This window comes from Bos grunniens, chromosome 7 (genome assembly GCF_055505025.1).
Source record: "Bos grunniens cultivar Pamir isolate PY7600 chromosome 7, Bosgru_T2T1.0, whole genome shotgun sequence".
Taxonomy (NCBI): Eukaryota; Metazoa; Chordata; class Mammalia; order Artiodactyla; family Bovidae; genus Bos; species Bos grunniens.
In genome coordinates this window covers 86667197-86679680 of record NC_141171.1, presented here as the reverse complement: position 1 = coordinate 86679680, position 12484 = coordinate 86667197, and the positions used below count along the sequence as shown (strand labels likewise).

General features: G+C 38.2%; 1 pseudogene across 1 annotated transcript; it reads right to left on the bottom strand.

Moving 5' to 3' along the window:
• Nucleotides 1–10633: 10633 nt before the first annotated feature.
• LOC147369926 (S-adenosylmethionine decarboxylase proenzyme pseudogene) lies at nt 10634–11597 on the bottom strand (annotated as a pseudogene). Its single transcript, XR_015168109.1, has one exon. The product of XR_015168109.1 is annotated as an S-adenosylmethionine decarboxylase proenzyme pseudogene (transcript).
• Between the last annotated feature and the right edge of the window lie 887 nt (nt 11598–12484).

Sequence of the window (12484 nt, the reverse complement as noted above, 5' to 3'; positions counted from 1 at the left end):
TTCTCTTAGGTCCACACCATTTCTGTCCTTTATTGTGCCCATTTTTGTATGAAATGTTCTCTTGGTATCTTTAGTTTTCTTAAAGAGATCTTTAGATGTAATGCTGATATGCATCAGAGTCTTTTCCAATGAGTCAACTCTTCGCATGAGGTGGCCAAAGCACTGCAGTTTCAGCTTTAGCATCATTCCTTCCAAAGAAATCCCAGGGCTGATCTCCTTCAGAATAGACTGGTTGGATCTACTTGCAGTCCAAGGGACTCACAAGAGTCTTCTCCAACACCACAGTTCAAAAGCATCAATTCTTCGGCGCTCAGCCTTCCTCACAGTCCAACTCTCACATCCATACATGACCACTGGAAAAACCATAGCCTTGACTAGACGGACCTTTGTCGGCAAAGTAATGTCTCTGCTTTTGAATATACTATCTAGGTTGGTCATAAGTTGACTCATTGGAAAAGACTCTGATGCTGGGAGGGATTGGGGGCAGGAGGAGAAGGGGACGACAGAGGATGAGATGGCTGGATGGCATCACTGACTCGATGGACGTGAGTCTGGGTGAGTCTGAGTTGGTGATGGACAGGGAGGCCTGGCGTGCTGCAATTCATGGGGTCGCAAAGAGTCGGACACAACAGAGCGACTGATCTGATCTGATCTGATCTGATCTGAATGACACTGTATTTCCCTAACCAGAGTCTACCTGGGATGAAGCGTTCATCTCCCTACCTGCTGGGAACGTTGCCTGCTGATGGCTGAGTTGAATGCCTCCCCTGCAAGTTCCATCGGCCAGGAGAACTGCCTTTGCCATGGTCCCACTCTCTCTCAAGGGACATTTCATATCCAATCACTGGTCTATGCATAGGTACAAAAAGGCCCAGAAAATGTGTTAGTCGCTCAATTGTGTCCGACTGTTTGCGATCCCATGGACTGCAGCTCGCCAGGCTTCTCTGTCAATGGAATTCTCCAGGCAATAATTCTGGAGTGGGTAGGCATTCCCTTCTCTAGGGGATCTTCCCGACCCAGGGATTGAACCAGGGTCTCCTGCAATGCAGGTGGATTCTTTACCATCTGAGCCACAGGGAAGCCCACAAAGGCCTGGGTCTTTCTATAAATCCGACATTTCTGAAGTACTATCTCAACTTTAGAGCTCCCTATGGAACATGACTGAGCGACTTCACTTTCACTTTTCACTTTCATGCATTGGAGAAGGAAATGGCAACCCACTCCAGTGTTCTTGCCTGGAGAATCCCAGGGACGGGGGAGCCTGGTGGGCGTCTATGGGGTTGCACAGAGTCGGACACGACTGAAGTGACTTAGCAGCAGCAGCAGCAGCATGGGAATGACTGACACAGGGTAAGTGTCCTCTTTGCCTTAAATTGCTTCCTTCACTGTCTCGGAGGTATATCATTCTCAAAGACCCTCTCCCAAAAGCACTTGCACACAGTTCTCTGATTCAGTCTATTTTGCACAGAACCCGTCCATGTCAAGCATTAATTGAGTCTATGCAAAAAACTAAAGTCAGCAACTGATAATTTACTTACTAAATGTAATTACAGAAGCAGTCAAAAGAGTTAATTCACTCCTTTATTCCCCCCATTTCTTTGTGTGTGTGTGTATGTGTGTGTGTGTGTGTGTGTGTGTGTGTGGCTTGAGTAAGGCTCCTTTCTTGCTTTTTTTGCAATTTTGATTCAATTTTCTAAATTCCAACCTATGAAAGACTCCTCTTTCAGACTGGATGCCTTTTAACATAATAAACTCATGAATTTTATCTTATTTTATTATAAGAATTGACAGACTACTAGGCAGAACATGGAATCATTAATGGATTGCAATATTTTATATATAGCTGCAAATTAAAATCTCTTCCCTCAAGGTTAACAACATGATCAATTATATGACCAGTTGCTTTTATTTGGTAGAGTTATAGCTAGATTTGTTGTGAAGGACAAATTATTGAACTTTCATCAATTTACTGGATAAGAAGTTGCCTTGCAAGGAATATTAGCATTGTGTTGGGAAACCCTTATCAAATCTGGCCTTCTTTTTATTAATCCATTACATCATTTGCTTGCACATGGAAGTCCAGTTGCAACATTTCCTTTGTCCTTTTTAAATATATCCAAAAATATTAGCTATGCTTAAACTCTATGTGATCTGGCAGCTTGAGTATTATATAATTAAATTATTTGTATATAATAAAAAAAGATAAAGACCAAGTAGTTCTGTGAAACACACACAAATGTGAGTGCTTGCGCACACAGAGACCACACACTCCCCATAAGTCACATCAACCACAGAATTTCTTATTTCAACACACTAGCATCATGATCACAAAATAAGCTCATTAGTATACTTATAAGATAATATATAACTAATATAATGTGACTTGGTACAGAGATAAACTACAAACAGAACAGGATAAATAATTTATAAATAGAACATTATGTGTATTTTCACCTGATTTATCAAAGAAAGAAAAGATACTGCATGTATAGGAAAGAATGCTTTATCTTTTCAGTAAATGGTGCTGAGTTTAATATAGCTATACAGAGAAAAAGTACTTTGGTTTCTACCTCACCACATAAACAAAAGTCAATTCTAGGTGGACTGCTGAAATGCAATTTATTAATAAAATAAGATGTTAGAGCAAAACATATGAGGGCATTTTCATGACCTTGGAGTAGGCCAAGAAATATTAAATAGGACAGAAGAAGTATAAGCATGAAAGAAAAGAGTTGAAAAATTGTATTATGTTAAAGATAATTTCTGTCCTTAAAAGTTACTGTAAAGGAAGTGAAGAGGTGAGCTATGCACTGGGAGAAAATATTCACAATCCATATGCATGACAAAAGGCTTCTGTCAAGAGTATAAAAAGAATCCTTACAAATCTATAAGAAAAAGATTGATGACCCAACAAAAGTGGGCCACATTTCCAGATGTGAAGAAAATTTTATGAATAAGGATATTCCAGTGGCCAGTAAACTTATAAGCTGATGCTTAAATTCATTAGTTATAAGAGAAATGTGAATTAATCCAGGATATAACAGAATAATACTTCATAACCACCAATATGATTACAAAAAAAAAACGTTGGTGAAGACAGAAACTGGATTCTTGTACAATGCTGGTGGAACTGTGAATTGGTACAACTTTGGAACATACGAATATTCTAGCAACAAGTAGTTCAACTCATAGGTTTATTTAGTAAAAATCATACATTTGTTTTCCAAAATGTATAATGTACCATTCATGATCATCAAAAACTACAATTACCAAAATATTAATACATAATAGAACTGATGAACAGACACACAGAATAAATAGGAATGTGAATGAGTGATATACAGTTTTAGCAACAATACTGATGAAGTTTGCAAACACATTGTTAAGGGAAAGAAACTAGCAAGAGAAAGTTCCATTATGTAAAGTATAGTTCCATCTATATAAAGCATAGGAAATAGCAAAATTAATTTATTCTTTTAAAATTCAGGATAGTGGTTTTCCTTATTGATACAGTGATTGGAAGGGAGAATAATGAGAACCTTTGTTAACTGTCTGTTTTTTGGTCTGGAGCTGGTTGTACAAGTCTGTACACTTTATGCCAATAAACTGAGCAGTATGCTTAATTTCACTCTTCTCTACGTGTGTTTATACCAATCCAAAAGGAAATTATGAGTCTCATCTTTTGAAGAAGAAACCTGGGGTATATTTCAATATCCCTCTGACTTTAGATGATATCAATTATTGGGTTGGCCAAAAAGTTCATTTGGGTTTTTTTCCCATATGATGTTATGGAAAACCAGAATGGATTTCTTGGCCAATCTAATATTTTTTGCCTATCTTTAGTTACTCTTATGGTGTTGGCAGGTATTTCTGGGATTTCACACCCAGTATTTCAGGAGAACATCGTTCCAAAACTGTGTTACTCCTGCCAGTCCTCACCAGTCTGTTCTAGGTCAGGAATACATAGAGCTGTGTGTGCATCAGATTCATCTCCAAATAGTCTGACTCAGTTGATCTGTGTTGTGGTCATCAACTCTCCCTGGTACATCTAGTAGGAAACCAGAGTCATGGAACCACTGGACCAGACTGCTAAAGACAGACAGCCTTAGCATATTTCTGTAGCCATCTTGACAGCAGAGGGGTAAAGAGTTGGTTAGAATTTTAAAAGTCATATTTGGCCATCTGTATCAAAATTACTTCCTGGCCCCCAAGACTTTGATTTACTGCATTTGAGTTGACAAAAAAATTTAACAAGAAGTTGAAAAAAATTTTTAACAAGCATCTCAGATGATTCTTATATTAATTAAAGTTCAGAAACATTGTTATAAAATCCATACATTTCTTACTTTCTAAAGAGGAAAAATAAATTATTATAGCACATAGTAGTGCAATCTATCTACCCCCAGATACTTTCTCCTAACCTTCTAGCATCTCATTTTTCCAAGCTAAATATCAAACTCCTAAAATTTAGCAAGTATAAAACTGAGACTATGGGAGATTTACATAAAATAATCGCTAAGTCATCTCTTAGCAGTTTACAGTTTACACAATTTACTTATGAACAGTTCTTTCCAGGAAAGTGAGAAAAAAAAATACTTGTATCTCTTGCTACCAGAAAATGTAACCAAAGTTTTAAAACAAAGAAAGAAAAGAGTGCAGCACATAGCCACTGATGATATAGACAGTGAGGGCTAATTGTTCTTTCTGTCCAAATGACAAGTCACTTTCCTAGATTTTTACATGGACCAGAAGCAAAGAAAAATACTTTTTTCACTATCAATGATATTTTCAGAAAACACTTCTTTATTATTCATAGTCAAAGTAAAACAAAACAATTTAACTCCCACATAAATAATGCTTGTATTATTAAGGACTCTTAGCAGTATATACTAGATGCTTCCAAAATGGCCAACATACAGCCCTCATTAACAAAATATTGAATAATCACTTCTAAAGAAAGCAGGAAAAAATTTCATTTTTATTCTGGTGGACTCAAACATTATCACTAATGAGGGGCTGTATTACTTCAAGGAGGGAGGTGGTTGTAAGACAGATTATGAGCTTTGATCTGTTGCCTGATTTCTGGGGTTTATGGCAAGCCATTATATTTACTATGGAGGTTTTCTATTTTCCTGTTTGTTTACTATATAGTAAAAAGAAAATTGATGAAAGCTTAAAAAGAAAGCCAGTGCAACTATCTAATCTAATGAGAAGATGAGTGAAAACGAAGACTCATCTTCAGTTTTTTTCAAGTGAAACTGTTCAGTTTCTTTGGACAAAAAAAATATTTAGGTTGAAAACTGTTTTAATGTCTTTGATATAATGCCAGTTATTAAGTTTATACAACAAATCACCTTCAAAGCAATTAAAGTTTAAGCTTATGAAGTTTTTGTTTTTTTAGTTTTGCTCTGCTGTTCGAAGATAACTGTACTTTATTTTTATCATAATAATCTCCACTTAGGTAAGTAACAATAGCAAGGGTTGTATAAGGGCTGTTTGGATTACAAGTATGTATCTTGGAAAATATCTAAGATTTAATAAAATCTGGTCAAGAACTATCAGGGAACATTTTGAAAACCATGAACACCATTTTCCTTTAATATAGTATTAATACTTGATGACATTTTATTTTATTTCATTCCTATGACGGAAGGAGGTTTTCTCTTTCTCCCCCACCCCTTCTCTTCATGTGTGAAGGAATAAGGTTGGTTTATATGTATATGGTTTCTGGGGAAAAGTGGAGGGAAATTTTCAGGAATGAAACAATGTAGTATGAAGTTCTCAAAGAAGCAGGCCGTAGCTAAAAGTCATTGAATTTATGAGGGGGAAAGCTAATTCTAAATTGCACTCAGCAGAGATCAAGAAATAACAGCATGAAGTTTTATTGCTATAAGAATCAATACTTGGGTCTTTTCCCTTTGTGAAATGTTTGACTCAGCAGATGAAAGATTGGAAATTTGTGTGCAGAATACATGACGCTCTCTTTTATTTTTTTAACCATGGGCTCTAATTATAGACACTGGAGATCAGTCCTGGGTGTTCATTGGAGGGACTGATGTTGAAGCTGAAACTCCAATACTTTGGCCACCTGATGCGGAGAGCTGACTCATTTGAAAAGACCCTGATGCTGGGAAAGATTGAGGGCAGGAGGAGAAGGGGACGACAGAGGATGAGATGGTTGGATGGCATCACCAACACAATGGACATGGGTTTGGGTGGACTCTGGGAGTTGGTGATGGACAGGGAGGCCTGGCGTGCTGCAGTTCATGGGGTCGCAAAGAGTCGGACACGACTGAGCAACTGAAATGAACTGAATTAAGGTGTCATTTGACAGATGGTTTAATACAGACAATTTGATAACATTTGACCTACTTTGTATGCTTGCTGGAAACATTAACACATTTAAAACAAGATTTTAATAAACATTTTGCTGCTGCATGGTCACTTTCTCTTTAGTTTTATTATCTGCTGCTGCTGCTGCTGCTGCTAAGTCGCTTCAGTCGTGTCCGACTCTGTGCGACCCCATAGACGGCAGCCCACCAGGCTCCGCCGTCCCTGGGATTCTTTAGGCAAGATCACTGGAGTGGATTGCCATTTCCTTCTCCAATGCATGAAACTGAAAAGTGAAAGTGAAATCGCTCAGTCGTGTCCGACCCTCAGCGACCCCATGGACTGCAGCCCACCAGGCTCCTCCGTCCATGGGGTTTTCCAGGCAAGAGTACTAGAGTGGGGTGCCAGTTTTATTATCTAGGTTAATGCAAAACAGGGTAGGATTCTTTATAGTCCCACTGTGTGATTTAAAAAAAATATCTTCTTTTAAGAAAATACTTAGATAAGCCATTTGGGAACAGACTAACTTTCTACTTTTTAATAGACCAATTTGAGGAACACTTCAGGTACTAGCTAGAATCGGCCAAGCAGGAAGTTACAACTTTGATGTTTCTGAAAAAGAAAACATTAAAGACATTTTCAGAGAATATTTGTAATAGAGACAAAGAAAGACAGAGAGACTCCAATAAGACTACTCAGGATGCTGCATGGACAGTGGGTTTCAGCTAAGGAATGGGAGTTCTAATTCTGTTTCTACTGAAAACCAGCTGAAGAAAAAATGGAAATATTACAGTCATCTTGGGATTCAGTGTCCTTATAAAGAAAAATAGACAGTTAATCTTCAAAGTTTCCTTAACCGTTAGAGTCTATATAATTTCTCAGCAATTACATTCCACTTAGAGTCTATATAAATAGAATGTAAGATTTTTTACTTTGGTCTGTACATGGGGAAATACATAAAAATTTATTGAAGTATGATTTGTTGACTTTTTGTGGTTTGCTAGTTTTTCTAATTCCTTGGCCAAGCCTACAAGAATTCATTCCTACGTCCTGAATACAGAAGGTGATTGAAGCTCATGAAATTTGATAGAAAAATTGTGACTCAGTGATAAATAAAAAATCATATTTAGTTGGTTATAGCCTGTTTTTCAGATTAGTGAAGATAAGTTTAAGTATGTTCATTAGACTTTTAGATTTCTTCTAGGGGATTTGAATGTCATATTGGCACCATCTATAGATACTTAAGGTGAAGTACACCCACAACGATTTCATTCTATGATAATTTTTAAATCTGTTTTATTTTATGTTTTATTTAAGTTAATTAGTATAAACCCCAATCAATCAGGAGTTTAACTAAATAGTTAAATTTAACTATTTAACTATTTAGTTAAATATTATTTGTGGGGGAGCGAGCTCCGCCCGAGGCTTGGCATACGCAAAGGCGGGATCAAGCCTCAGGAGTCTCCCTGGAAATTCTCGAGCAATCTACCCCCAAAACCAGAGTCTGCCTACTTTCTGCTTTGTGCTTTCACCTACACCTCTGACTTTACGGGGGGCTGTCCCCCACTACCTCTCTGAAAAAAGAGTTAGCTTACAGCTCCAGTTAATAATTCCTGGGTGTGACAGTGTTTCAACCTACAAAGTCCCTTGGAAGTCCTCTAGCCTGCCTGAATAGGTTTTTCTGGCCACATGTGATTGCTCAGAGCCTCCAAACTGTGAGAGGCATGAGATGTTCTAAACTGTCTGAATACAGATTCCTTTGAGCAGTTGAAAGATTGATTAGAAATTGTATTGGTGAAGGGATTTTCACTTGTTGGGCCAATGTTTGCTGCTAAGTCTCCATATCCCTTACCTGCTGTGTCCCTGGCAGTGTATTGATTAATATAATTGGTGTAAGTAGTAGCTTTAATGTTTGTAACCTGGGACCCTTGAGTTAATTCTTTTTCTTGTTATAGCCCACCACACCTTTGCTCTGTAGGAATGCAACTTTATCTAATGCTTTTTGGAGGCTGGCGCCTGACTTTAGAATAATCACCTTTAGAGAAAAAGGCCTCCGGGCCAGAAGATGATGCAAATCACCTAAACTTTTGCATATGATAAGTTTGCAGGAAGAAAGCCTGGCTTACTGCATGACTCTACCCCTTCCCCCATTATCCTCTATGCATAACTTAAGGTATAAAAACTACTTTGGAAAATAAAGTGCGGGCCTTGTTCACCGAAACTTGGTCTCACCATGTCGTTCTTTCTCTTACCTTCTGGCTGAATTATTCAGCCTCTTTTCTACACTGAATTTCCTCACTGAGCTATCATTATTTCAGCCTCTTTTCTCCACTGAATTTCCTCACTGAGCTATCCTCATTCTATTACTCTTTATATCCTTAATTAACGTTTAATTAAGCAGTTGTTTCCTGATCCTCGCCGACGCCATCCCCGCTTCTAATTCCCTGGATCCACCGGGGCTGGACCCCGGCAATTATTAACTATTTAACTAATAGTTAAATCTAAGCCACAACTAGCATTAGTCTAGTTGGGTAAAAAGCATCAGGTAGACATTGTTCTTCCTTTTGCCAGTTTGTATTCTGGACACACAATATCTATGCTTTTAGTATTTTATTGAACTCCTATAATGTCTGTAAAACATTAAAATTTCATTTTTAATAATGAGTAGCAAATCATTTTAATGTTTAAATCATCAATTAATGTTTCATTTTTGATGAGTTCCACTAAGCTTATCTTAAGAGTTTTAAAAGGAGAATTAATTTTTTCCTAAGCACCATTTCTTGAAATTTTCAATGCTCAAATGCAAAAGTAACCTCTGAAGTCAAAGACATGTCTACATGAAATTCATAAGTAGAAGTAGAAAACAAAAAATAATTTGTTTAGATGAATGAAACTTATCAATGCATAGAGAAACATATATAGTTGAGACTGTTTTGTGGATTTAGATTCTAATTTTCCAGGCACAGTAACAATTAATGGGAATATATCAAAGGTGGTATATTTGTCAAGAAGTTTTTATGAACAGAGGAAGGGGCAAGCACATTAATTAAAGACATTTGAAGAAAGAGGGCATGTCTGAAGTCATGTTTCTTTAGGAGGAAGCAGAAGAAAACCCCTGCATTTTTTTTTTTTAGAAGCTCATTTCATTTAATGGGGGACACCAAATGGCACAGTTTCCATACAGTTAGTTCTGCCAGTATTCCCTAGTACCAATCTACACCTTCTTTGCTAATCAACAATAGTTTATTCCAAAAGAGCTCTTGGCAATGAAAAATGTCAAACTCCATTGACCTTAAAAGAAGAGTAAGCCTAGGGTCTACCTCTGCCTTCCCCCTCTGGGGTATAGATTAGTATAAAACCCACAGTGTAACAGTGTATTGCTTTATTGAGGGGGTGTGGTTGGGAGGGGAGATACCATGGTAACGGAAGGAATCAAAGTAATACAAGTACAGGAAGCAGTGTTAAAATATAAATACACAGAATGGATAGTTTTCTTAGAGGACTCCACTCATGGAAGAAAAACTTTAATTGCTGTTGCAAAACATCTGTATGAAGTAGTAATTGGTTTTAATAACGTTAGTAGAGAATATGTTCTAGAAAGTGGAGGTAACTGGACATAAAATCCTGCTGCTGCTACTGCTGCTAAGTCGCTTCAGTCGTGTCCGACTCTGTGCGACCCCATAGATGGCAGCCCACCAGGCTCCCCCGTCCCTGGGATTCTCCAGGCAAGAACACTGGAGTGGGTTGCCATTTCCTTCTCCAGTGCATGGAAGTGAAAAGTGAAAGTGAAGTCGCTCAGTCATCTCTGACTCTTAGCGACCCCATGGACTGCAGCCCACCAGGCTCCTCCGTCCATGGGATTTTCCAGGCAAAAGTACTGGAGTGGGGTGCCATTGCCTTGGCAGCAATTAATAGAACAGTCCCAGATGGCTAGGCTGAGGCCAACACCTAATGAGGACGAAAGCCTTGTCTGTGGTGAATTTTGGATGACACCTGGAGAAATATTACACTGTGTGTAAACCAAATTGAATTGTTTTCACAAGTGTTGTAAAGTTTGATATAGTGAAAGGCTTTTTCTACATGCACTTCAATTTCACAGCAAGAGTGGCATAGGATACCTAAACACAGAAGACAGCATTCATGCAAGATATCTAACTCCTTGATATAATAATGCATACAATTCAAAATGATTATACTATCATTACATCTAGGGCTTTCTGCAACTACGAGGTGGTGGTTATGGAAAGCATGGCCCTTGGTATCAATATCCAAAAAGCAGCCACCACCTTCTATGTGTGTTCTCTTTTTGTGTTTTTTCTTCATGTTTCTGAATCAACTCTGCTGTTGTTGCTGCTGCTTAGCAAAACTGGTAAAAACAAAATTGTAATCATTGAACAAAGCGCTCTGGCAATCAAGACGTTTAAAACCTTCAATCTTCTGGGGCGAGGAAAGCACTGTGCGACATTTAGAACTCTGATTTACAAACAGGGTGGTCACAAATTTTCCTGGCTTGAAGACTTCCCCAACTTTCCTGATCAGGTCATCATAGGAGGTCTGACTTAAGTTTGTTTTAAAGCTAACATAAGAAAATTCTGGTTCTGGAGTGATGTGAATAGTCCAGTAAGTTCCATCCGATTTCATCCCATTCATTGAATACCCACAAGGATTGAACATTGTGGCATCAATGACAGAACCTGGTATCAGGTCACGAATTCCACTCTCACGAGTGACATCCTTTGCAGTAACACCATCTTTCATGTAGAACTGGTCCATAACTTCTGGGTCAAGCTCACTCATCAGAATTTCCAGGGTTTGATCTGGCTGATTGATTACCCTACTCTCTGGGAAATCCAAAGTATACAAGTACCAACAGTCAGAATTCATGCGTCCCATACAACATGCTGCTCCATTTGGGAAAACTGCATTAAGGAACTCTATTTCTTCCTGGAAATTCCGGTGTGGGTACCTTTGGTGAGAAGGCTTCATGAAATTCTTACGAGAATAAAAGAAGCTTTGAATTGAGTCAAACCCACTGTAATCCCTAGCAAGTTTCAACAGGGGAACCAGTGCTTTCAGCAAGAGGGTGGTACCACATGTCTTCAAAATGAAACGTCTCTTGGAGGCAAACGTGCTACTCTCACTGAGTACATAAGCTTCGTGCTTGTCAGTTTTTGTCACACTTATGATTGAACATTGCACATCCTTCAAAAGTATGTCCCACTCGGATCTTGGGATGGTGGGAAGATCCCCAGTTCCTTGGTTTGCGTCGGGTTACTGCCTGGAGAACCAAATCTCCAGCAGTTTCTCGGCCCCTTCGAAAAAATGTGCAGCTTCCATCACCGTGAGACTAGCGAACAACCAACAACCACAGAAAATCAACTAAATTAAATCTCTTCTCCCACCGCCGCCGCTGCGGATTGTTCAGCTGTGTTACTAAAGTTCAGGTTCCTTCTTTTTTTTCTTTTTGCTATAATTTTATATTAACTTTAAAAAATAAAAGGATTAATAAAATTTTCCCGGCTTTGTGTGTGTGGGTGAGCGAAAGTTGAACGTAAGTCTGTTGGAAATACAGGCAGATACAGCTCAGTCTCTTGTAGTCCGCTGTTTCCCCGTTAGAGAGAGTAGAGCGAGCGCTAGCTAATGTCGCCGGCCATACTGTGGGAGCCAACACCTGCATTTTAAATGTATGCTCAGGAATTATTTGCTAAACCTCGCTCCTTAACGAATAACTATAGTGAATGGAATAATAACAATTTGACTGAACCTGAGGAATCAAAGGAGTGATTTTTAAAGACAAAAGTGAGGTCACTGAACTTACTCTTCTTACTGCTTTATTCATTAGCCGTTTGTTTCATTGCTTTAACTGTATTGAATAGGTATTTTGGAAGAAAAACAATGAAAACCACACTAACTCTATACATAATTAAATGTTTCTGTGACATTGTTTTAAGTTCCACTAGTTAGTAGTCCCTCAAAGGTTTTGCGCTTTTTCCAAGAAAGTATTTCATAATGCCATTTGCAGCAACATGGATGCAACTAGAGATTAACACAGTAAGTGAAGTCAGGAAGAGAAATTCAAACACCATATGATATCACTTACATGTGAAATCGAAAAAATGACATAAATGAACCTCTCTATGAAACAGAAACAGAA